A 27,486-nucleotide genomic window follows, 5' to 3' on the forward strand; every position below is an offset into this window, starting at 1 on the left:
AAGGCTTGCCATTCTTCCTGCATGGCTAAGTGCCCGGGTTCATTCTAATCGAGCTGAACACTAGTCACTGGGTTCCACAGTTCTCTTCCATGACCCACAGTTTCTAATAGAGCTATACACTCACCACATGGCCCAAGATTCCATTCCTTGGAATCCCTGAGGCCAAGAACCCCAGGTCGGAGAACATGAGGCTTGCCACCATCTTGGAGCGGCCCGCCACCATCATGGGAGCTCTGGGAGCAAGGACCCCCTGGTAACGTTAGCATTTGCCTTAACTTTGGGCACTAGATTGACATCTCTGGGCTAGAAAGTGGCAGTACGGCTGACAGGCACAGGCGCTCTGCCAGGTGAGGTTAGCTGTGAACACAGCAAGGCCCTGAGGCGGGTCATGGCAGTCTGCTGCCATCCTGGTGGCTGCCCGTAGAAGGGACTAGGTGTGCCAGAGGCTGACAAGGCTGTCTGCCAAGGCAGACTCACACTAGGCAGACTCTTTCTTGACTCCAGAGAGCAAACAGGTTCTTTCCTGAGGCTATAAAAATACAGGCCACCTAGGTAGGGAGAAGCATTTCTTGTTTGCTCTGAAACAAAGAGATTTAGACTCTAGGGGAGGGATTGTCTGAGACCTGAAAGGCTGGAAATTGAAATGTCTGCTCAGCTCATGGAATGCCCTGCATCAAGGCTTTGAGGCCACCCCCTATGGACTTTCAATGTGTGATTTTACTGTGATCTGATTATGCAGCTATTCATTTCATATTTTTACCCCAAAATCAAAGCCATAATGAGAAAAAAAGGCCTCGTAATCATTTCTGTGTATTTTGGTGACAAAGGAAATGGCTGTTGATGATAATAAAAAAACTGCAGTTCAAAAACTGGCACTCTTTGTTGCCATTTTATAAACGAAGCCTGGTATTGTGGGCTCATTAGCAGCTGAACTTCATTTTGTCAAAGGAAATGGAGTCAAGAGAGATTATGTTTCATCTTTAATATGGCTGTTCAACAACAATGCCATTATCCTGAGTTTCAGATGAATTTAATTGAACCTTAATGAGCAAAATTAGTTGTTTTATGCAATTAGAATTCCATTTAAATGGGTTAGAAAATGAATAGGATTGTGAATGTGGTTGACTTGATTTTCCTCAAGACTGACTCCCTAGGCTCTTTTTGCCCCTAGGTTTTCTTTCCCCACTGAATAAACTAATATTTTCCTAATTTAAGAAGATTTTTGACTTCCCCAGTTTTCCTACCAGTCTGTAGAAAATGCCTGGGACCTCTGAGAAGGTAGGAGGCAGATGGACTTGGTCAATGGGAACCAGTTACAGAGAACAAAGGTAGAAATGGCCTTCTAGTGCAGTATGTTCAGCCTCCCAAACACCTGATCTCCCTTTCCCTCCTGAAATGAGAAGGTGGATATTGAATCTCATCTAACAAGAGATGAGGAGAGAAGAGCTTCAGAGTCAGGCAGATATGGGTACAAATCTTCCCTTTACTACTTACTAAGTTGGCAACTTGGAGTGTATATCTTGACTTTTGAACCTCAGTGTCTCTATTGGTACTATGAGAATAATACTCATTTCTGAAGAGTGGTGAACATTCAGTGAGGGAATGTATATAAAGTATTTAGTATAGTGCCCAGCTCAAAAAGTGGATATTGCTACTGTCATTATTGCTGTTCTTCATCATCACCATCATCATCATCATCATCATCATCAATCTTGCAGCTTCTTGGGACCTTGCTGTACTGAAGACCATACAGCTCATTAAGTTAGGCTGGAATTTTTGGTCAAAAATAAGCTTTCCCAAGTATTGTCCTGAACACACCAGTGAAGGAAAGGGATGAGAGGAGAAAGCCAATTTGCTTAGGGCACTAGGAGGGTTGGCCCTCTTCTTGGGGAGAGTAGCAGGAGCTGGTAAATCTTGATATGGAGGAAGGTATGGTTGTGTGAAATTCCTGCAGTGGACACACAAAATCTCATCAGTTCCCTCGTCTGTGAGGTGAGGGAAAGCCAATTCCTATGGAAGTTTCCAGCTCTGAAGGTCTTTCTGACCATGGCTGACTCCCCTGCCTAATGGACCACATTCCAATGAGCAAACCCCTGCCAAATACTCTTTCTGACTTGCACTGGAATTACTGAAGCTTCCTGCAGAGTGTTCCCTACTATCATCAAGTTGACTCAGTGCTCTGGAATGTGGCTTCCAGAGACACAGCAGAGGTGAGAATGAGGATCAATGTGATTTGGCTCAGCTTTAAAGAACACAGCCTTCCCCATGCAGCACAGCATCAACTGAGGTGAGACAAAGGAAAATCAAAGAATTACTCATGTTCACCCACATCACATCAACCTGAAGGTTTAAATGGGTTCTCAGGGAAAAAACAAACCATTATTTTTGTTTTAACTACAAGATGCTATTGCAATATGTCCAGTCTCCTATTAAATGCTTCCAAATTGTTTCTGAGAGTTCCCATGGGGCGTCTCAGATGTGCTCATAAAATCCTCAGTTTCCACATGTGACTGCCATTTTGCTCTGTTTCTTCCCCAATGTTACTTCAGAAATGTCAGCTTTCTCAGCTGTCGCTGCCCTCCATGTGGAGGGAGAGGACCTTTCTTCTCGGCCCTGTTGATGATGCTGAAGTTACCCCACCTTACTCCCAGAAACAAATGTGACACGGCCATTGTTAAATGCATACGTTGCAGTGATGTGCTGCTGCACAGCCTGCTGGTTGAAGTGGAGAATTGCAGGTCTAGGACTTCCGCCACTGTTTCTGTTGAGTTGGTGGTTAACTGAGGCTGATCCCCAAGGGCATTATCCTGTGCCAGCCCTGCACTTCTCTGAAGCAGGAGTGATTGTCATCCCACCTTTGTGCCTCTCTCCATGGTCGTGCTTGTCCCAAAACAGTGCAATTTCATGCTTTTAACCTTTCAAGGAGATTTTTTGTGCATCCTGGCTTTTTGGGTTTAGCTTTGTGCAGTCCTTAGTTTCATAAGGGATTATAACGGGCACCAGAGGGCTGAATGTTGGAGGCTCTTAAAAATATGAAGAACAAAAATTACTCATATTCAGTACTGGTGGTCTTATTGTAGAAATAAGAGGATAAAAAACTCAACTGCATACCTGGGCCTTAGGGGCTCTAGGAAGAATCTGGGCCTCATGAACATGACATTGCTGGCAACAGGCAGGTCTTCATGTGACTTGCTTCTCCTACTGGGCCCTCACCCTCAGTTCACTGGCCTTTAGCTTTTCTATCATCTGCAGTCACCTCCCTTACCTTCCTTTCGAACACTTTGCTGCCACATGGCCTCCCTGTCAGCTTTCAAGTTGGTTTTTTGTTTTGGTTTTTTTAGCTTCTGCTCCCAGTGCCACTCAACTGACTCTCTCTTTAAACATTCAAACCAAAAATTATCAGTATGAGGAGGGCATAGAGTTTTGTCTCTTTTGCTTATTGATCTATCTCAAATACATAAAAGAGTGTCTTTACTACTCAATAATTAATTGATTAATTGATACACCTTGGGGCAAATTACTTAGGCTCTCTGCACCTTTAGTTTTCTTTACCTTAAAAAGAGATAAAAATAGTAGTTTAACTTATACAGCTGTTATGAAAATTAAATGAATTAATATTTATAAAGCACATAGATTAGTGTCTGGCACAGAGTACATGCAGTAGAAGCATTTATTAAATAAGATTTTTAAAATGTCTAAACATGGTGCTCAATAAATATTTGTTAAATAAACTAATTTCTTTAGGAATCAGATTGGCTTGCTTAGTTGGCCTCCTCTATTTGAGACCTCTTTTTTTTTTTTTTTTTTAATTTTTTTTCTTACAAGGTCTTACTCTGTTGCCCAGGCTGGAGTGCAGTGGTATGATCATGGCTCACTGCAGACTGTAGTGATCCACCTGCCTCAGCCTCCCAAGTAGCTGGGATTACAGGTGCATGCCACCATGCTCAGCTAATTTTGACTTTTTATTTTTAGTAGAGATGAGGTCTTGCTATGTTGCCCAGGCTGGTGTCGAACTCTTGAGCTCAGGCTATTCTCGCTTCAGCCTCCCAAAGTGCTGGGATTACAGGCATGAGCAACCACTGGCTGTTTGAGACTTCCTGTTCCTAGCTACCTCACATTCTGCTTTAGCCTCCATTGACTACCCTTGGATTGCATTCCCACTCCAGGCCATTTTCTGGGCTAGGGGCTTGGGGTCTTGTGTTAAGAGCAAGGTGACTTATGTGGAAGAGACACCTTAAAAGAGGACTCTGGAAGTGGTAGGTACCCTGGGCGTATTAGTCTTTTTTTCACACTGATGATAGAGTCATACCTGAGACTGGACAATTTCCAAAAGAAAGAAGTTTAATGGACTTACAGTTCCACATGACTGGGGAAGCCTCACAATCATGGTGGAAGGCAAGGAGGAGCAAGTCACGTCTTACATGGATGGCAGCAGGCAGAGAGAGCTTGTGCAGGAAAACTCCTCCATATATCTCATGAGACTTATTCTGATGAATTATCTGATGAAACCATCAGATCTCATGAGACTTATTCACTATCATGAGAACAGTGTGGGAAAGACCCATCCCCATGATTCAATTACCTCCCACCAGGTCCCTCCCACAACACATGGGAATTCAAAATGAGATTTGGATAGGAACACAGCCAGACCATATCACTGGGGCACACCTTGGGGTTCAAGGGTAAGGACATTACAGAATATGCAAAATCATCCCTCTTCTCCAATGGCTGAGTTACTGTGTATAAGCTCAGGCACCAGCCCCTGCCTTAGGACAGTTCTTTCCTGGAGGTTTTCTGTATCCCTTGCTAAGTTACTATGGTGGTTGTTCCCATCGGTTCTCTGAATAGGCTCAGTCTTCTCATACTCTCATTGGTAAATAAAACATTGAGACTCTTGTTTTTCAGCCCTCTTCTCTTTCTCTCTGTCATTCTTTGACCTTCTTCAGCTCAGGGACCTTCAGGTTCTAGAAAATTGGCTTCCTCCACTGTGTACCATGAGGGCTTCATACATAGTTACTGGCATTTAGATGCCAAGGTGCTCCATCTCTGACCTAAAGGTATTTGGATTTTGTATTTCCCAGCTAGGAGACCACCTGAGAGCCTGGGATAACATTTTTGTGGCCACCAATCAGAGACTGAGCAGAGTGCTTTCTTATTCTTCCCTCTGGCTCCTTAGAGAACTAAGTTCCATAAGAGGTCCTAAGTTATTAGGGAGGAAGTGTTTCACTTTAGTATTTTCAGGAAGTTGAGTCCCTGAAGTCTTACAAGCTAAAATGGAGCAGCCAGGGGAGCTGGCAAGAGAGTCTCCAATGTGTGAGTGGGCAGGGCTGGGTAATGAGGGCAGAAGTGAGGTCCAATGAGGTCATTGGGAAGGAGTGGAAGAGATGAAGTTGTTAGTTTAGACTGTGGCAGGCTGAGATGGCTGCTGTCTGAAAGGTTAAATGGTTACATTCTGGGAACTGCCATTCACTTACCCCGGCCTTGAAGCCTACGGGACCCTCCAGACCACTTCCACTCCTTTTAGGGGGGCAGTTTTCAATCAAGCTACATTCCAATATCACCTAGAAAGCTATTTAAAAATAGATATCATTGGCCGGGTGCGGTGGCTCACGCCTGCAATCCCAGCAATTTGGGAGGCCGAGGCAGGTGGATCACCTGAGGTCAGGAGTTCGAGATCAGCCTGACCGATATGGTGAAACCCTGTCTCTACTAAAAATACAAAATTAGCTGGGCTAAGTGGTGCATGCCTGTAATCCCAGCTATTTGGGAGGCCGAGGCAGGAGAATTGCTTGAACCTTGGAGGCAGAGGTTGCAATGAGCCGAGATTGTGCCATTGCAGTCCAGCCTGGACAACAAGAGCAAAACTCCATCTCAAAAAACAAAAAAATCTTAAAACAAAATAGATATTCTTGGTTTGCACTTCAGACCTTATAAATCAGAATCTCTTAGAGTTGGAATCCAGAGATTTTTTTTTAACTATTTTTTTATTGTTATTATACTTTACATGTGCACAATGTGCAGGTTTGTTACATATATATACATGTGCCATGTTGGTGTGCTGCACCTGTTAACTCGTCATTTACATTAGGTATATCTCCTAATGCTATCCCTGGCCCCCTCCCCCCACCCACGACAGGCCCTGGTGTGTGACGTTCCCCACCCTGTGCCCAAGTGTTCTGGAGTCCAGAGATCTTATGATTCTTTAATCTTCCACAGATGGTCCAAATACTGTCATGAGCCAATGTGGGCACTCTGTGGAAAATGAATCCAAAACCACTTTGATTGCCATTCTGAGTGGTTTATAAAAACATAAATATCGCCTTTGCAGAAAGCATGGATGGAAGGAAAGGCACTAACCTTGGCATTCAAGACCTAGGTTTGAACCTTATCTCTGCCACTAAGTTGGATAAATGAGTCAACCTCTTTGAGCTTCAGGTTTCTTATCTGTAAGTGGGATAGCAATGCCTACCCTGTCTACTTCATAGAATCATTTCAAGGACCAATGAAAATGAATAGGAAAAAGTGCTTTGAGAACTGAAAATATTACTCAAATATATAACATAAAACTCTAAGGAGAGTAATCCTTTTATTAAAAAAACTCTAAGGAGAGTCGTCCTATTAGTGTTCTATTGATAGATTTGTGAAGAATTCAATGAAACAGTTAACCTGGTGTGAATGTCTCCTTTGATTCTGCCCCATGTAAAAAAAAGTGCATGAGTGAGACAAGTTTATTTAAACTGTATGCGTTTGTTTGATCGCACCCTCGAGAAGCAATCACTGGACTCCCAGATGAAGATGGAAATAAATACATCCATTTACCTCTGTCTCCACCCTAAAGCTTCATTAAAATTATAGTGAAATGATTATTTAAAAGGCATAAAAACACAATGACATAGAAATGTGAGAGAAGGCACAATGAAATGTAGAAGATGAATTTGCATATAGAGGCAAAATTACTTCCAACCTTGAATTCTATATCCAGGCAAACTATCAATTTAGCTTAAGGCAGAAAGATACTTTTTACATTTATAAATACTTAAGTAATTTATCTCTCATGTGCCCTTTCTCAGAAAGTTACCGGTGAATGTGCTATTCTGAAATAACGAATAAACCAAAAATAGAAAGACATGATTTGCTAGTTATTTTTAGTTTGCTTCTTCAGTTCTAGTCTCTATCCTTCTCTTTGCTTCAGGAGACTGATGTCTATGGACTACATTATCTGAGCTCCCTTGCGTGTGGATTTACAAATGGGTTTGACCAATAGAGATGTGGGCAGGAGATCAGCAGGAAGAAACTAAGGTTGTAGTATTTATCGCTCATGTTCATCCCTTCTGAACTTCAGTTTGGCAGAGGATGCATCCTACGTAGGACCATGACTCCCACTGGGTGACCCCTTTCCCATAGATACATCTCTTACCAGGTTCAGATAACAGTTTTCTCCTTTGGCTAGTAGGGCTTTTTACTGCTGCTGTGTAGTGGACTTGGAGATCAACCAGTCCATATTCAAACAGGTCAAAATGCTTTGGGAGAGATTTCATCTAGAAGAGGAAAGCAATAGAATACTTACTGTCCTTGAAGGTATGAAGAGAGAGCCACAACTGGAGGGCAGACTTGAGGTTAAATTAGTGATCAGAACATAAAAGCAAGCAAGTGAAAAAACAAACAATGAAGATATTAAAAGATGTTAAATTCAGGAAAGACAAAATGTTGTGCTGGAAAGGAAAAGAAATTGTAGTATACTACATGGCTCAGCTATAGCACTTATGTAATCATAATAACATAAACAAATATTACTTGAATCAAAGTTTCTATATGACTTACTGAGAATAGGGGGAGGTGAGAAGTGGTGTGATGGTGATGAGAGCTGGTGATTGTGATGGTGGCAAATGGGATTTACATCCTCATGTTCCATAGTGGTAAGTCAATGAGTACTTCTTAAAATGAAAAGCCAAGAAAGAGCTGAATATAAATAGAAATAATCTCTATGAAAATTACTTAAAGTAACACTAAAAGAATCAACTAAAATAGGTGTAAAATTGTGTCTACATTATGGTCATGTATATATTTGATAAAAATAAAACCAGTTTTTCTTTAAAAAGGGGAAAAGGGAACTAACTTTTCAATTCTTTCTTTTTACTCCCATCTCAAATATTAGGACTCCCTAAATTCCCAAGCTACATTCCAGAAAAATAGAACACAAGACAGAAAGGTCTAGGAATAAGGAGGTGTAGAGGATGAGAAGGCTTTGTGTGTGTGCCATCCTCCTGGGATGACTAATAGACCCGCCAGTGACAGACAGAGGCAGCAGGTTGAACCCATACCCCTAGGAGGAATAATCAAAGGACCCAAGCAGAACAGTCTGAATTGTTCTAGAAATCTAGAAATCTAGAGGAAGAAGCATAAGAATTGAACAATAAGCTAAGTTTCTTTAATAAGGCCTTCTTTAGCTGCCAAGTTCTTGGCAGCTAAAAACCAAAACTGGGGCATGAACTGTTACATAATCCTCATGATCAGAAGAGAATTATGGAACATTTCTCAGGGGAGAAGGAAGAGCTTTTCTAAGCAGTAGATTCTCAAAGAAATGTCTCACATGGGTGGCTTTTATAGCAGACATTCGATGATGTAGATGACAGGGCCCTCAATGATTTTGCTACAGCAAGTATAAGGGTGGGTTTCCTGTGGTTTCCTTTGATGAAAGCCCAAGGCAGAGAGCTTTGCAGGGTTTAACGTTGAGAGCCAGTAGCCTGCATGGGGGGCATGATCAGAGAAGTGCCCAAGGATGTCTGGCTAATATCAAAGATAGAGAATATGTTTTTAAAATCTGAGAAACATGAAGACTTGTGTGAACAGCAAAATGAAGCAGATATTGGGAGCAGTTTTAAAGCCACACAAAGCAGAAAAGTTGAGAGGAAGATTCTATGAATATGAGAATAACTGGAATGTCTCAAGGCTGCCAGGAGAGCAATTGATCTAAGGTTCAGACAGAGAGAGCTCCACTTCCCCAGGGACTAAGAAGGGATGGAGAGCCACAGGTACCTTAGAACTAGCCGCTGAAGGCAGCATGAGGCTGCTGTCTTGGGAATGGAGCATGGTGGCTGGAGCCTTCTGGGTTTGGTGAATAATAAGCAAGGGTGGCTTAATTGTGCCCCGTGTCCCTTCTCAGTGTATTGTTACATCCAGAGCATTCTAAACTTGGCAGAAAGTCCTTATGCCTTTGATTTACTTGCACTTCAAAGAGGGACTTGAGAAAATACAGAGCATTCCATTCTAGAGTCACAAACCTTAAAAGCGTTGTGGAAGCTAAGAGGAGGTTAAGTTTTATTCCAGTTTGGAGGTTAGGGAGACTTCCTGGAGAAGAGGGCTTTTTTAAAAAAGAAATTTTTAATTTTAATTTAATTTTATTTATTTTTGAGACAGAGTCTCACTCTGTTGCCCAAGTTGGAGTGCAGTGGTGTGATCTCAGCTCACTGCAGCCTCCTCCTCCCAGGTTCAAGTGATTCTCCTGCCTCAGCCCCTCGAGTAGCAGGGATTACAGGCATGCACCACCACGCCTGGGTAATTTTTGTATTTTTAGTAGAGACGGGTTTTCACTATGTTGCCTAGGCTGGGAGTTCAAGTGATCTACCCACCTTGGCTTCCCAAAATGCTGGAATTATAGGTGTGAGCCACTGCGCCCAGGCAAAAATGGCTTTTTAATTTAGGTTTGAGTGATCGAGAGGGTATTGACACTGGTGACAGCATAGTCAGCATAATTAGCCCACAAGGACTCAGGGACAGGAACAATAAGAGTAGGGGCAGTGATTGGGTGTGGCCAGAATGTCAGGGGTTTGAAGGAAGTGGATACAAATGAAGATTGAAGTTAAGACCAGAACATGCTTTGGAGGGTCTTGGATGCCAGGCCAGAAGAGCAGCAGGGCATCCAGTGGCTGGTGCCAGCTCTCCTTGGCAGTGGTAGGTTTATGGATCTGAAAGTGGGATGTGCTGGTGGTATATGTGTGTTAGGAATGCTACTTCTCTCTCCTATCCATTGCTTGAATATCATTTCTAATGTACAGACCAGCCAGACTGGAATCTCCTTGACAACTGCTAACATTAGTTGAACTCATACTATAAGTGCGGGCATTGTGCTGGGTGCCTTACATTTCTTATTCCCCAATCAATTAAGTAAGTACTATTTTATTATAATTTTATGCCAAGCGAAGCCTGGTAAAAAGTGGATGTTTTGATCAAAGCTACATAGCTGGTAATGGTGGAACTGAGTTCAGTCCCAAGCCCCATACTTCTGTTCATTACCCCTTGGTTCCTCCATGAATGAGTCCTTCTTTTATAGCCTTGCTGATCCCAGGGATCAGTGCAGAGCAAGTGCTCAAATGATTCTTCTTGGCTTCCTGACTGCTACCAAGACATCTCCAGAGTAGGACGCTAGGAAGATCAGCCTGGCTTAGGTAGAGGGGGCTACTTCCCTGGAGACAGACTGGGGCTCAGCTGCTGGGGTAGTAGTGACTCCTATCTCCCAACCTGCTTGCTTTGGCCTTCCTAAGCTCAGGGAACTCTCCTACATGCCCTTGATGTCCTGCTCCTGGGGAGAGGGCCCAGAAGGGCAGATTGGTGGCTTCCTGCCTCCTGGTGCATCTGTGGAAAGCGCCTCTATCCCTGCTCTTGGCTTTCAGACATCTAGAGCATGGGCTAGGCCTTACTAGTGCATTTCCTTCTCCCTCCCCCTTGGCCCAGGGTCTCTAGCTTGCAGATTTGCTAGTACACTTTAACCATGGAGAAGAGCTACTCTTGGGCACTGTGACTTCTGCAGCCCCCAAGTAAGTGCCTGCTAAAGTGTCTAGCATGGCCAAAAGTGTCCATCATTTGAGACAATAACCATGAGATGTTCTGCTCTCAATTCCTGGGTCAAGGTAGGGGTGAAAGGAAATGATGTGGACTCCTTGTGTTAATTCCTAAGCTACCAGTATCACTCTCTGATTTACAGGAAGCCTGGCCACAGGACCACCCTTACCAGTCAGAGAATAGGCAATTAGGCAGGTTTCTGTCCACCTCCTATCATGGTGTGTAAAATACCTTTACTAGAAACCTGTACTTTTTGCCTATTTTATCCTATTAAAATGCAGATGCTCCTGGCAAGACTATATTATAAGTGCCTATTACTTTACTTTTCAGCTAGGAATATTTGAGCGAGGTAATTATGAAAAACCTAGAGTAATATATTTAAACAGATGAGATGGAGAAGGGTTGGAGCTTCTAGGCAACTAACAACAACAGGAATGGAAGAAAGATATGTATTAGGGAATTTTGAGGCACTAGGGACAGCTCTACATAACCATGTCAGTAAGGACAGGTTCTAAAATTTAAATAAAACAAAATAAACTCACCCAAAAAAGTTATCAAGCCAGGAATAGGTAGGAAATCCATCCATGCGTCCATGCATCCATCCATCCATGCATCCATCCATGCATCTATCCATCCATCCATCTATCCATCCATCCATTTATCCATCCTTCAAACGTATAACAAGGGCCTACTTTATGCCAGGTACTGGGCCAGTACAGGAGGAATTACTTAGATAATTTAGACATAATCTCTTCCCTCAAGTAGCTTCTAGTCTGATGAAGTTAGGGGAGAAAATATGTGATATATATGAAAATGACCTCCAAACAAGATAGTAAGTGTTAAGGCTCATGAGACAGGGACAGATAAACTGCTGTAGGAGTTTTGAGGTGGGCAAGCCCAATAACACTGGGTGAATCTTCCCGGAGGAGGTGGCATATAAGCCAGAACTTGAAGAGTGAGTAGAACAAAATTTATAGCTAAGGAAGGGCATTGGACATAGAAAGGGCAGAAGGAAAGGAAAGGAGCAGGAGATTGCAGGATACACTGGGACTGTGACTAGGAAGTGGCCTTTGTGGCTTCACAGAGTATAGGAAGGAGACATTGGAGATAAAGCTGGAAGGGCCTACCCTGGACTCTAAGAAGCCCTGAGGCCTTGGCTCAGGGTGGACTCTGTTCCCAGGAGGGGGTTGCCTTGCTCTGCTTGGAAAGCCTGGGAAGGCTGTGAAGTGAGGGAGAGCAGGGCTTTGTGAAACACGGAGCGCAGTGGAAAGTGGGGAGGAAAGAGTGCTTTAGTGTTAGACAGATCTGAGTGGGATTCTCAGCTTTTTTTTTTAATTTTATTTTTTGCTGGGAAATTTAGAGCATGCTATTTGGTTTTTTGTGCTTTCAGTTTTTCTATCTCTAAAAATGTTTCTTAAAAGAAAACATTTAATATAATTAGATCTAGAACATTCTCAAACTCCAAGGCTAGAGACTATGGCCCCATGGCAATTTACAGATTTTTTTTTTTTAGCTCTTTTGAGTTGCAAAGCAGGAAGAAGCAGTGTCTATTTCAACTCTCCTATGCCCTACTCAGCACAGAGTGGGCACATCCCTCTGGCTGGTAGAGGCTGAGGTTGGAACAAGTGGCATGATTAGCAGGGGATCAAGTGATTCTTCCCGTCTGTGCTCTGCGTCTTGAGTGTAGAGCAGGGTTCCAACCTTAGAGGGGGGATTAAGCTTGGACAGGGGCAGCCCCACATCACTAGCTCAGGATGACTTCTGCAAGAAGCACAGAGTCAGGGTACTAGAGTCCAAGAGCCTGGCTTTTCACTCTCTGTACCAGTGAACAACAAAAAACAACCAAAATGTCCCATAAGAGGAAATTGATTAAATAAATTATGGAAGACGCATGCTCTGAAATACTGTGAGACCATGTGATATTGATCTAATTTTATTTATGAAGTAACATTATCATAAGATAGCCAATTAAAAAGTAGACATTAAGGTAATATATATAGTATATGCCCGTTACACATATTTATATGTTCCCTTTTATTATAATTAATAAGTGACTATTATTCTAGCAAAGACATACTGCTCAACTTGTATACAAGACTCTACTCATTCCGCCTCCTCTTAGGGCATGGACCCATCATAGTCACATCCCCCTTCTCTTCTGGATAGTTACCACCACCTTAAAAACTTGTCATAATATGACTCGTTCAAAAAACTAAAATGAAGTATGAAAATTCCCTTGACTCCCATCTCCTACAAGTTACCATGTCACCTTTTCTTCCCTTCACAGCAAAACTTTTGGAAATATTTATTTTTGCCTCTATTTCTTTCCTGTACATTTTCTCCTAAACTTACTTCGATTGTGTTTTTCTTCCTACTATTCCATTCAAACTGCTCTTGTGAAGTCATCAATGCCAAACTTGGGTCAACATCGCCCGTTAGATGGTCAGTTTCCACCCCTCGTACTTAATCTTCCAGCAGACTTTGTTGTAGCTAATCATTCTCTCCCGCTTATAACCCTTCCTTTGTTTGGCTTACGGGACATCAAACCCTCCTGCTTTTCCTCTTGCTTCTTTGGCTGTCCTTTCTTAGATGATTTTGCCGGATTCTCCTCGTTTCCCTTACTTTTTCATGTAGCTTTGCTCCAGGACTCAGTCGTCAGACCTCTTCTCTTTTTTATACTCTCTGTAGGAGATCTCATCTGGCCCATGGATTTAAACACCTATACAGTGCAAATTCCAAAACACTATCTCCAGTCTCAACACATCTCTGCTTGGCTGCTTAACAGGCATCTCACACTTAAGTTCCCCAAATGGAATTTATTGTTTTCCCAGACGTGCCCCTTCTGTGCTCCAAGCCTCATGACATCCCCCTGTCCACGTGGGTCACTCCGACTTCCCTGTTTCTCTCACATCCTACAGTGATGCATTGGCAGTTTTGCTGATACTACCTGAGATCTGCTGTTAGCAACACCCTAGAACATTTCCTACTTCTTATCACTCCACAGCTTTCAGCCTAGTCTAAGCTACCAGTATCACTCTCTGATTCTACCTGGCCTCTCTAACTCCCCACTGTGTTCTCTAGACAGCAGCCAGACTCATCCTGAAGACGTTCATCTCTGCTTACAACTCACCAGTGACTTCCAACACACAAAATAAATTCCAAAGTTTTTACCATGTCCACGAGGCCCTATGATCTGGCCCCCACTACCTCTCTGATCCCACCCTTTTCCTCTCACTCACTGCCCTCAACCCCCACCAGCCCCTTTGCTGTTCTCCAATCATGCCCGGAACATCCTTGCCTTAGGGTTTTTGCATTTGCTATGTCCCCACTTCAAAGTCTCTTCTCTCAGATTCCTCTGAGTTTGCTCTCTCACTTTCTTAAGATAACTCTCGAATATTCCCTAATCAAAGAGGTATTTTCCAATCTCCTATTCATAAAATAATATTTATCCTTATTCTGCTTTATGTCTCATATAATTACCCATTATGTGCGGCATAGGTTGTGCACTGCCCAATTCCTGGGGATGTCATTCACTTTAACTGCAGTGTGATTGGCTCCCCCTGGAGTTCTTCAGTGCACAACTGTGTAGCCAGACCTGATAACATACATTATAATACAAATTTGTTTGGTTATTTGCTTATTTATTTTCTTTCTTCCTTCCTTCCTTCCTTCCTTCCTTCCTTCCTTCCTTCCTTCCTTCCTTCCTTCCTTCCTTCCTTCCTTCCTTCCCTCCTTCCTTCCTTCCTTCCTTCCTTCCTTTCCTTCTTTCTTCCTTTCTTTCTGTCTGTCTGTCTTTTTTTTTTTTTGAGACAGTCTTGCTCTGTCACCCAAGCTGTAGTGCAGTGGCACAATCACAGCTCACTGCAGCCTCTGCCTCCTGGGTTCAAGTGATTCTCCCACCTCAGCCTCCCAGGTAGCTGGGACTACATGCACCCACCACCATGACCGGCTAATTTTTGTATTTTTAGAAGAGACGGGGTTTTGCCATGTTGGTCAGGCTGGTCTTGAATTTCTAACCTCAAGTGATCCTCCCACCTCGACCTCCCAAAGTGCTGGGATTACAGGCATAAGCCCCCGTGCCCAGCCTGGCCTATTTGCTTATTTTCTGACTCCCCCACTAGAACGTAAGCTCTTCAAGGTCAGGACTTGGAGTAGTCCAGCCTGTAGAGCAGTACCCACAACATAGTATATATTCAAAAATTATTTGACATATGAATGAATATGTGCTTGGTGTATGTGTATTTCTACGTGGATGCATAGAGGGAAAAGGTCTAAAAAGAAATACCCAAATGTTGATGGTGATTGTATCTGAGCAATGGAATTACATGTGATTCTTCGCGGTCTTCTTTATTCTTTCCTTTAGGCATGGATATTTTAATAAAATGAATATATTATTTTCACAGAGACAAAAGTATTTTGGAATCAGATAAACCTGAGATTGAATTCTGGCTCTACTCATTGTGTAACCTTGGGCAAACTTGTTACCATCTCTGTCTCTCTTTAAAATGGAGATTCTATCTAGTTCACTGGGCTGTTGTGAGGCTTAAATAAATATGTATGTCAAAGTTTGGCATGGCATCTGTCTGAGAGCCAGCCTTCAGTAAATAGTACTACCTCTTCTCCTTTTACTTATTATATTTTTATTATTTATATTTTGTTATTTTATTTTTATTATCACTACACGTAAATAAAGGCCCCCAAGCCTTGAGGATGAACCTCATGTTCATCCCCCGATATCCGTCCCTGATGGAGAAGGGAATTGCTAGGCTGGCCCAATGCCCAGGACAGTGCAGGGTAGTGAGTTAGTGAAGGAGAAACCATCACACCTCAAGGGAGACCCCATCATTAATACAATCTAAGATCTTGAAGACACCTGAATCCCTATATGTTTGCTTGTGGATTGTGGTTGGATGGGTAGGAAGAGGAGGGAGGTATCCTGTTCTTTACTTTTCACTGGGTCTGGAAATGGAGAAAACCCAGGTAAAAGAATGACTGGGGCCACCGGGGGCAAATGAAACTGGATCTTTTGGGTCTGCTGGAAGGAAGAAAAGCTGAAGGGAGCCTGTCAGAAGCCCAATATGCCCACCTGGGCCAAGTGCCCAGAGCCAGGAGAACATCCTTACCTTGGGCCAGAGACCTGGGAGCAGTGGAACAGGATGAGGCTCCAATCTCATCATGCCATCCTTTAGCTCAAACAGCAGAGGACAGATTGGCTAGTCATAGATTTATGGTGACATTTATCTTGGTCAGAAGTTATGTTCATGTCCATCACAATGATGTACTTCATTGCTCACCTGCTGGCTTCCCAGAGAGCCCACCAAGGAATGTCTCAGCCAAAATGGCTCAATTATCAATCCTGGCAATACTTCTGGCTTGAATCCTGCTACCTCCTTACCATGGAAGGCTCAGTAATATTAATTTAGAGTGAAATCTGAAGGTCCTACTTCCCCTCTCTTGTTTAAAACTAGAACAATGGTTGGGCACAGTGGCTCATGCATGTAATCCCAGTGCATTGGGAGGCTGAGGTGGGAGGACTGCTTGAGCCCAGGGTTCTAGGCCAGCCTAAGCAACAGACCCCCATCTCCATAAAAAATACAAAAATTAGTTGTGTGTGGTGACATGTGCCTGTATTCCTAGCTTCTTGGGAGGCTGAGGTGGGAGGATCACTGGAGCCCAGGAGTTGGAGGCTGCAGTGAGCTGTGATTGCACTACTGCACTCCAGCCTGAACAACAGAGAAGACCTGTCTCTAAAAAATAAGTAAATAAGTAAGTAAACAGATAAATGAAACTGGAGCAAGCCTCAAGCAGGCAGCTCCCTTCCCCCATGCTCTGGTCTATCCTTATTCCTGTAGGATTTCCAGAGGCATTCCAAACAGAAAACATTCCTAGCACTCCAACATGAGAGCAGCAAAAAGAAGGAAAAAGATGGTCAATGGCCAAAGGTCTTTCGTTAGTCAAGAGTCTTCAAACCCAAAAGATTATTCTTCCCAAACTTTGAACCCCAAATGTCTCTCCTTAGGAATAATTAAAGGCAGATAAAGAAGTATTTGTTTCTGGTTCACCTATAGGGACTCTCAGGCATTCTGTCCCTTAGCTTTTTGAATTCTCTTCCTGAAGAAAAGGCAAGAGGATCAAAGAAATGAGCTTGCCTGTCTTTAGCCTCCAAGCCATATGTACCAGAAATGTCCATCATGGTGTCTATCATATCTATGCCTTTTCTAAAAGAAATTTCCCTGACCTTAGCACCAGGTTTCAACCCAGCATTAATGCTCCCACCCCGCAACAGCTGGTAGGACCAGGAGTGGGGACCTGATCCAAGGGCAGTGGAAACATTGGCCCATGAGGTGGTGTTGTATAAAAGAAACTCTGCCCCAACTGAAAAGAGCAGGGCAGTGATGTTTGTGTCTTCAGGAATTTGAAATGGAGATGATCTAAGGCTGAAAGTATGTATCTCCTAAAACAAGAGGGCTCTGTGGTTGGGATAAACCAAAATTGTGAGAAAGTAAAAAGCATGATATGGAGAAGACATACATATTAAAGGTGTTGAGGCAGTTACTGGAAGCTTGGAAGAAGAGCAGACACAGATAGAAGCAAATGGTATTACTGAAGATTAGTTTCCCTGGTAGAACTTCTTCTGGATTTGATTGTTTCATAGTCATAACTTCGAGCAACTCCATAAACTGACTCACAGTACAGCAACTGAAGCTAGTTTTCCAAGCTCTTTTTTTTTTCCCCATAGTACATAAAATAAGTAGTGTCAGTGTCACTGTGGGGTCTCAATCTTCCAGCAGACATCACCAGCACATTCTTACTATTGACAATCAGTCTTGGCAAGCTTGCTCGTCTCCAACCATCCATAAAGCTATTTTCCACTGGGCTTCTTTAAGGCCCACATGACGATGACATGAGAAGTAGTTTCCATTTTCCCTCTGTTTGGCTCCATGAACACATTTAGTATATATTGAGCCACAGCTGTACAATTAAGACAGGTACATTCTTCTCCCCTTGTGTGCTCCCATGTTCCTCCAGGGTGAAGCCCCAGTGGATTCACAGCCTGGTCAAGTACATTTTACATTTGGTAATAGAGCCCCTGGGGATTACGTGTGAAAGGATGCAACAGAGATCGAATTTCTTCAGACCCTTTGCTTTATATTGCATCTTGATTTTTGCCTTAGCTCCTCTAGTTTTTGCCTTTAATTATGTCCGTAGAATAAACCTAGAAGTTGCAACCAAGAAGATCAAGAGGGTAATTGAAAGTCATTTTATTACATGGAAGAGGCTTAGCTTTAATAGGGAGTAGATAAAAAGATTGTAAGAGTCCCTACAGTTCAAAGGTTTTCAAGAGTACACATAAAAACAATTTATATCCTTTGAAAGCCAAAAAAATGTAAAATCCAATCAATTAATATAGTAGTGTAGGTAAGTATGGCTAATTTGCCTGGAGAGATGAAAGAATTCTGAAACAGTCCCTACTGTAGACACATGGGGATTCACGTGTTCCATCCGTGTTGTGACAAAAATTCTGTCATCATCCCACAAGGAGTCTCTTTGGTAGTTAATAAATCATTGCAAGAGGGGATGGTAAACACAAAAATATTTGGGAAGATATCCCAAAATTGTTTGGGATTATATAAATTAGCATCTTTCACCTCAGATTTAGAATTGAGTAGAATTTTTTAAGAAAACCAAATATAAATTATTTATGTTTTTGCATTAAGGAATCTGTACATGTTTAATATTTTATCATTTCTAAAACATAAAATAATTTTAGCCTGTTAGAATAAAGGCTGGTGTAGTAATTTTAATTTCATATGCACACTTCAGTAATTATTTAAACTTGTTATTTAAGTTGAAGTCAGTTTATAAATAGTATTGGAGCGTGTAAAAATATTAAGATTTGCTAAACTTATAAATTTAATTCATAGCTTTAGGGGTTAAGTACTAGTTTTATATGCTAAATCAGAAAATTGGTGTAAAAAAAGGCTATAGGATGGTAATGATGATGGATTTGACACCCATATAACTCCCCTCCCTCTTAAAATCCTACTAAAGTTATAGCAAAGAAATTATCTTTTTTAAAAGACAGAAATCCATAAGGATGGGAAGAAAAGGCAAAAAGACAATGGCAATACATTTTGGAAGCTGAAAAGTAGAATGACTGTTAACTTACTTTAGCAGATGCAAGAGACCTGAATCTTAATCCTGAAATGGAGAAAGCCAAGAATATCCTGATCTAAACCACAGAGCCCTCAAAAGGCTCAGAACAACACACAAGTTTTTGGGAAGCTACTGGAGGATGTGTGTCATCAAAACACAATCAGCAGTCCTCTCTCTAAGAAGAAACAACTGGAAGCACCTCCAATCAGCACTCCTCTCTCTAAGAAGAAACAACTGGAAGCACCTCCAATCAGCAGTCCTCTCTCTAAGAAGAAACAACTGGAAATGCTGGGTTCTTGAATTCTGATTTTCTTTTAGGGTGAGAAAGTGGGTCACTCAGCTCTGCTTTATAATATTGAGCTTCTGAGAATGATTAGTATGTAAATAAGCAGAGATACTTCTAAAGGGTTCTATTATATAAATTATACAGGGATAAGAAAATGGGAGGTTAGCACAGACAGAGGTGGAGTGAACCCCCAGGGTGAGGGTGAAGGGAGATGTCTGGTACATAGCCCAGCCCCGGGCAGGGAGGATGAACATCCAGACCCAAGCACTGAGGCACAGGAGGTAGGCAGGCTGCGGATTGTCATCACCACATCATTGGCTGCCATACCTTCTTCTTTTTCTTTTTAATAAACTTTATTTTTAGAGTAGTTTCACGTTCATAGTAAAATTGAATGGAAGATACAGAGGTTTTCCATATACCCTCTGCCCCAACACATGCATAGCGTCCTCAATTATCCACATCCCTCACCTCAGGGGTATGTTTGTTCCAGTTGATGAACCTTTATTGACACATCATGATCACCTAAAGTCCATACTTTGCATTAGCGTTTACTTTTGGTACATCTAAATTCTTTGGGTTTGTATAAAAGTATAATGACGTGTCCATCATTACAGTAACATACAGAGTAGTCTCACTGCCCTGAAAGTTCTCTGTGTTCTGTTTGTCCCTCCCTCCCCCTTAACCCTATGGCAATCACTGATCTTTTTACTGTCTCCATAGTTTTGCCGTTTCCAAAATGTCATACATATGAAATCATACAGTATGTAGCCTTTTCAGATTGGCTTCTTTCATTCATTAATATGCATCTAAGGTTCTTCCATGTATTTCATGGCTTGATAGCTTATTTCTTTTTAGTACCAAATAATATTCCATTGTCTGGATGCACCACAGTTCATTTATCTACTCACCTACTGAAGGACATCTTGGTTGCTTTCAAGTGTTGGCAATTATGAATAAAGCGGCTATAAACATCTATGCGCAGGTTTTTGTGTGAATATGAGTTTTTAACTCCCTCGAGTAAACACCAAGGAGCATGATTGCTGGTCATATAGTAAAAGTACATTTAGTTTTCTAAGAAACTTGAAAGGAAGGACAGCTGTTGAGTTAGCCCACAACTGAGGTTGGGCCCTCATTTTTAATGAGGTTTCCAGTCACTCTCAGGAACCAATTTTGTTCACATTTTATTGTCCTCCAGGCCTTCTTCAGAATGTGAGACAAGAGGGGCTAAATTACAACAGGCAGGATAAATCTAAAGTACTGCATTGGACAGGATGCGGTGGCTCACGCCTGTAATCCCAACACTTTGGGAGGCCGAGGCGGGTGGATCACCTGAGGTCAGAAGTTTGAGACCAGCAGGGCCAACATGGTGAAACCCTGTTTCTACTAAAAAATACAAAAATTAGCCAGGTGTGGTAGTGTGTGCCTGTAATCCCAGCTACTTGGGAGGCTGAGGCACGAAAATCACCTGAACCTGGGAGGTGGAGGTTGCAATGAGCCGATATCACGCCACTGTACTCCAGCCTGGGCAACAACAACAAAAAAGTACTGCATTGAATAGGACTTCAGAAGGACTTCTCAGACCAGGCATGCACAAATATTGCCTGTCTGTAAAGGGCTGGATAGTAAATCTTTCAGGCTTTGTAGACCTACAGTCTCCATCCAAACTGTTCAGTTGTATCATTTTTGCACAAAAGCAGCCATAGACAGTATGTAAGTGGGGGAATGTGGCTGTTTCAATAACACGTTGTAAAAACAGGTGGTGGTTCAGACTTGGCCCAAAGACTGTAGTGTGCTGACCCCTGCCTTAGATGAATGTGTGAGGAGGTAGAAATGCGAAGGGCTGGGTCACTAATGGTGGAATTTCAGGCTCTTTGGCAAGTGGGCGAATATCAGTCAGAATATTATTTGTTGCAGTTATTGGAAGACTTTCCAAACTTGTTTAAGCTGAAGGGGAATTTATGGCTTATATAATTGAAAATCCAGAGGCAGATTGGCTTCAGGAGCAGCCGGGTGCAGGAATGTATTGACTTCTGTTTTTTCTCATCTTCAGACTCACGTTCTCCTGTTAAGTGCATTCCCAATCAGCTTCTCTCCTCAGGTTGGAAAGTGGCTGCCAGCAGCTACCAAGGTGCTATCCTTCCAGATTCACATCCTGCAGAAAGAACATGAGAGTCCTGGCAGAAGATTTGAGATGCACTCAAAGTATACTGGCTTAAGTCAGGCCTTAAGTCTGGATGGGATGCCCCTTTACCGGCTCCCACTGGGTCCCATACTTCCACCTTCAGAACACTAACCACGCTAGAGTGTGGCAGCTCTCAAAGTCTTGTCCTCCAGCAGCATCAGTATCACCTACCTGGACATTTGATAGAAATGCAGATTCTTTGGCTCCATCCACATCCTCTGAATCAGAAACTGTTGCGGGGGCACGCAAGAAATCTGTGCTTTAACAAGCCCTCTAGAGGATTCTGATGCACTCCCAGCTTGAGAACTCTACTTGCTCTAATGCGATTGCCTGTTTACTGTTGGGATCCCACACCAGATGTAAGCACCAGGAGGTAGGGCTGCATCTGTTCCATTCACCACTGTATCTGCCAAGCCCACAGTAGGTACTCTGCTAATTCTATGTGGTAGACTTCAAAGGACAAAGGTAAGAAAGAGTGAGGGGACAAGGCTGGAGACAGCTGCCAAGTGTCACACTTCTGCCTTCCTCCTTCCGCTTTTCTTCCTCTCGCCTGTGGAGTCAGTCACACTAATGCTCCCATCTTTTTGCTTGTTTGTTTTTTGCATTGCCTAGGGCTCCATTACCTTCCAAATCAAATGGCTTCTATAGAAGCAGTCCTGGGGCTCTGGGCAGGCACCATTAGCCTGAAGAAGCACCCTGGGACAGGACATACCCTCACACAGAGCTGGGGTGAGTGGTGGGCTCTGTGTTAGCAGTGGGATTTGGCTGAGCTCCTTCAAGTCTATGTCCCTCTCTGGGGACTTCCAACAGCTTGTGGTTGGAAGGTGTGTTGACTTCTCCACAGGAATCTATAGCACAGCACAGTAAATGTGTTGAGACAGTGAGTGAGCACACACAGTAAGTGTGATAAGGGTAGAAGCCAAATGACTGCAAGAGAACCAAGGGGACCAGCTGGGGGATAGGGAGGGTAACAGCCAGCGACAAAGGTTGCAGCAGCAAAGAAATTCTAAGGGTTCCCTCTGAATTTTTCTCTCTCTTCTCCTCCTTTCCCTTTTCCACACTCCATCCCTACCCCTCTCTCCTTGTTTCTTGTACTGTCCCTGTCTTGATGTATCCATTTTCAGATAGGACAATGAACCCAACTAGGACCTTTTGCTTTTTTTTTTTTCTTTCTTTTTTTTTCTGTGAGACAGGGTTTTGTTCTGTCTCCCAGGCTGGAGTGCAATGGTGTGAACTCAGCTCACTGCAACTTCCGCCTCCCAGGTTCAAGTGATTCTCCTGCCTCAGCCTCCTGAGTAGCTGGGACTACAGGCGTGCACCACCACCCCTGGCTAGCTTTTGTATTTTTAGTAGAGATGGGGTGGGTGTCACCATGTTGGTCAGGCTGGTCTTAAACTCTTGATCTCAAGTAATCCACCTGCCTCAGTCTCCCAAAGTGCTGTGATTACAGGTGTGAATCACTGTACCCAGCCTCTTTTTCTTTTCTTTAAATGAAGCAAAACATTCACTCTTTGAGACTGCGATTTCTGAGGAGCAGGTTTTCCTGTGTGCATGTAGAGGAGTGACTTTCCCCCTTCATGTCTAGACTGACATTTGAAATGACATTCTGGTCTGTTTCTTGCGTGAATGTGAAAATTGTCATCTGTGTTCTCATAGATATACTGTGGGCACCCACGGGGTGAGAGGGCTTCACTTTGTGACTTCCCCTATCCCTGCTGTCAGTCACTGTGAAGACAGTGGCAAGGGTGCTCCAGAGTGGCACGGGTTAAAGATAGAGCCTGCCACAGGGAGCCAGGTAGCGAGAATGTCCCTCTAAGGGACCCAAATGAATGGGGGCAAATAGGATCCCAATTATTGAAGTCAGAGGTTGGCAAACTACAGCCTTTGGGCTTGTTTTTATAAATAAAGTTATATCGGAACATGGTCATGCCCATTCACTTACATAATCCGCAAGGCTGCTTCAGCAATATGGTGGCAGTCAAGTAGTTGTGACAGAGCCTTTCTGGCCCACAAAACCTAAAATATTTATTATCTGGCCCTTTACAGACAAAAGTTTGCCATCTTCTGCTGTGATGGAAGATTTATTTCCCCTTTTTATCACCAGCCTTGTCCTAGCCTGGTTATGTTTATAGGGTCCAGCTTGATTTTACCTGTGCTAATGGGCTTCAAATATTTATTATAAACATTTTATTTTTTGAGACAGGGTTTCACTTCTGTTGCCCCGGCAGGAGTGCAGTGGCATGATCATGGCTCATTGCAGCCTCAACCTCCTGGGCTCAAGCCATTCTCTCATCCCTTTTTATGTTTTATTATTATTTTTATTATTATACTTTAAGTTCTAGGGTATATGTGCACAACGTGCAGGTTTGTTACATATGTATACATGTGCCATGTTGGTGTGCTGCACCCATTAACTCGTCATTTACGTTAAGTATATCTCCTAATGCTATCCCTCTCCCCAACCCCCTCCCCACAATAGGACCCAGTGTGTGATATTCCCCTTCCTGTGTCCAAGTGATCTCATTGTTCAATTCCCACCTATGAGTGAGAACATGCGGTGTCTGGTTTTCTGTTCTTGCGATAGTTTGCTGAGAATGATGGTTTCCAGCTGCATCCATGTCCCTACAAAGACATGAACTCATCCTTTTTTATGGCTGCATAGGATTCCATGGTGTATATGTGCCACAATTTCTTAATCCAGTCTGTCACTGATGGACATTTGGGTTGGTTCCAAGTCTTTGCTATTGTGAATAGTGCCGCAATAAATATATGTGTGCATGTGTCTTTATAGCAGCACGATTTATAATCCTTTGGGTATATACCCAGTAATAGGATGGCTGGGTCAAATGGTATTTCTAGTTCTAGATCCTTGAGGAATCGCCATACTGTTTTCCACAATGGTTGAACTAGTTTACAGTCCCACCAACAGTGTAAAAGTGTTCCTATTTCTCCACATCCTCTCCAGCACCTGTTGTTTCCTGACTTTTTAATGATCGCCATTCTAACTGGTGTGCGATGGTATCTCATTGTGGTTTTGATTTGCATTTCTCCGATGGCGAGTGATGATGAGCATTTTTTCATGTGTCTGTTGGCTGTATGAATGTCTTCTTTTGAGAAGTGTCTGCTCATATCCTTTGCCTACTTTTTGATGGGGTTGTTTGTTTTTTTCTTGTAAATTTGATTGAGTTCTTTGTAGGCTCTGGATATTAGCCCTTTGTCAGATGAGTAGATTGCAAAAATTTTCTCCCATTCTGTAGGTTGCCTGTTCACTCTGATGGTAGTTTCTTTTGCTGTGCAGAAACTCTTTAATTTAATCAGATCCCATTTGTCAATTTTGGCTTTTGTTGCCATTGCTTTTGGTGTTTTAGACATGAAGTCTTTGCCCATGCCTATGTCCTGAATGGTATTACCTAGGTTTTCTTCTAGGGTTTTTATGGTTTTAGGTCTAACATTCCCTTTTTATGTTTTTTGTAGAGACAAGATCTCATTATGTTTCCCAGGCTAGCCTCACACTCTTGGTCTCAAGCCATCCTCCTGCCTTGATCTCCCAAAGTGCTGGGATTAAAGGCATCAGCCACCATATCTGGCCCTAAATGTTTTATTTAGAAATAATTTTAAACATAAAAAAATTATAAGAATAAGATAGTACCAAAAATATAATATACTCTTTACCAGATTCACCTATTGCTAACATTTTATGCTTTTTGCTTTATCATTTGTGCTCATTCTTTTCTTATATATAAAAAATTTATATTTTATTTCATATTTATTATATGTAATGTTTTCAATCATTTAAAGCTAAGTTACATACCTCAAAGCCTGTATGTATAAATACTTCATGTATATGTACAGGTTTTTTAACAATTGGGATATTTTCTTTCATAACCAAGTATAGTTTTCAAATTTAGTAAAGTTAATATTGATACAATACTTTTATCTGTTCTACCAACCACATTCCCATGGATGTCCTTTGTAGCATTTTTTTCTCCCATCCAGTACAGGATTCAGGGACAGGAATTGCATTTAGCTGCTATGAACATGAACCTTTGGCTTTTGAGGTTTGATTCTAATAAAGAATGAAGCACTTCCTTTAAAGCTCATCTTTAGAAAACTGTAAGGAAAAGGCAATCTTTTCTCCAGTTCTTTAGAGCTTATACCTGGGGAGCACCTTGAACAGTCTGGGGGAAATTTCTAGATAAAAGGCCTTGGAGCAGGGCTTCTAGAAAGACAGGTTCTGCTAGCTGCCTACCCTATTCTCTGAACATAGCAGCGAGGCCACACATTTGGAGACCAGCATGGTCTTCAAATAAGATAGTATCATGCTGGTCTCCAAATGACCCCCAGGGAGATGGATTTCCAGCGGAACCTCTTCATTCTCTGGCTGCAGTGGGTCCAAAAGATTCCTTTCCATGATGGATCCCAGCCTTACAGAAGAAATGCATGTTAGACCCTTCTGTCATCCTGAGAATTTGGACATGTGAAAATAAGCAAGAAACCCAGAACCAAATGTATAGATTTGGAAGCTGTTGATCTGAGAAGGATCTGAGCCTGGTAACTTAATAAGGATCAACTTCATGACATTCAAATTAATTATATCAATTACAGCTGCTCTTTAAAGAAGAATTACTGATCTTTTTAAAACAAAAAGAGAAAGAGAAATTTTGTTAGCATAAATGGGTTAAACAAAAATGAATGTATACTACAGGCAATGAAGTTCGATTTAATATATGTGTAATGTATATTCATGTAATCTTGCAGAAGTGAGTATATATACAGCATACCATTCATTTAATTGTTTAGTCATTTTTTCCATAAATGATTTATTGAAGGTGTATTGTGTGCTAAGTGCTGGGAATAGAGAAATGAATCACACATTCCTTGATAAGTGGGGAGGGCCATTTTGTTGTATTAAAAAATTTGGATTTATCTTTCAGAAAGTGTTATTCTCACTGGATCTGGCCTGGGCCAAGAGAATGCAGGTTTGAAATTTTGAGATTGTTTTCGGAGGAGGGTGGTGGCAGTAATCTTTTGGAAAACATGAAGCCCAGTAACTGTCTGAGGCTAAACCGAAAACACTGGTAAAGGGTTTAAGATTCTAACGATTCTTCCAGAACAACCAGCTTGACAATGAGTAATATGCAGTTTGATGTGAAAATTAGAAAACTGGCAGACGAACCTGCAAAAGGGAAATTGGATTTCCAGAGAGACGAATGGGAGGCCATGCGGCTGAATAGAGTTCATAAGATGCAAACACATGCAGGGAGCTGCAGCCCTCCCCCGTTCCCAGCGTGCAAAGGAAGTCCCTGCATCGTGTGCCTATTATTTATTTATTTATGGGCAAAAAGGGAGAGTTCCATGGTGTGATGTTTATTATCAAAATGGATGGATTCAGTATCAAGCAATGATGTGTTCAAAATGAAAGTCACATCATTAAGTGTCACAGGCGTTTATTAACACAGTTTCCTCCTTAGTCGAATAAAACAGCCATTATCCCACCAGGTCCCACACTGTCTCTCACCTTTTTTCTTTGTCTGGCTTTGGCGGGGTCTCCATTTCTGGAGGCAGCTTGGCCGAAAGCAAATCTGGGCAGAGCAGAGATATCCAAGGGAAGGTGATGAGGGATGGAAAACTCCTAGATAGTAGTTTCAACAAAGAGGAGTCCCTCCTCTAAAAGTACAAGCATTACTTGTTAACTGACTGCACTCTTGCAACCATCTATGCCATTAGCTTGTCCATTTATTGTCCATCCCTTTTCTCTTCTCTCTTACCTCTTCTCTCATTGCATATTATTAAAATCAAGAAATGGCTTCCATTCTGTGAGCTGTGACTTCTAACATGGCCACATAACTGGTGGAGAGGTGGCAACTTTCATCTCCAAGGATCCCCTGTGCTGCTCGCTTTATGCCCAGAGCAACCTCATGCTGACAAGGACTGCACAGTTTTGAACACCCAGGCTCCAATAGAAAGAAACCAATTTGTGAGAGACGATATAAATCCATGATTACTGCACTGAAACCTCTTT

At 42.3% G+C, this 27,486-nt stretch overlaps 1 long non-coding RNA gene across 1 annotated transcript; it reads left to right on the forward strand.

Moving 5' to 3' along the window:
- Positions 1–176: 176 nt before the first annotated feature.
- LOC116270015 lies at positions 177–20,253 on the forward strand. Its single transcript, XR_004177867.1, has 2 exons — positions 177–2,287; positions 19,015–20,253. It is a non-coding gene; the product is annotated as an uncharacterized LOC116270015 (long non-coding RNA).
- Positions 20,254–27,486: the final 7,233 nt, after the last annotated feature.

Source organism: Papio anubis, chromosome 13, assembly GCF_008728515.1.
Source record: "Papio anubis isolate 15944 chromosome 13, Panubis1.0, whole genome shotgun sequence".
Taxonomy (NCBI): domain Eukaryota; kingdom Metazoa; phylum Chordata; class Mammalia; order Primates; family Cercopithecidae; genus Papio; species Papio anubis.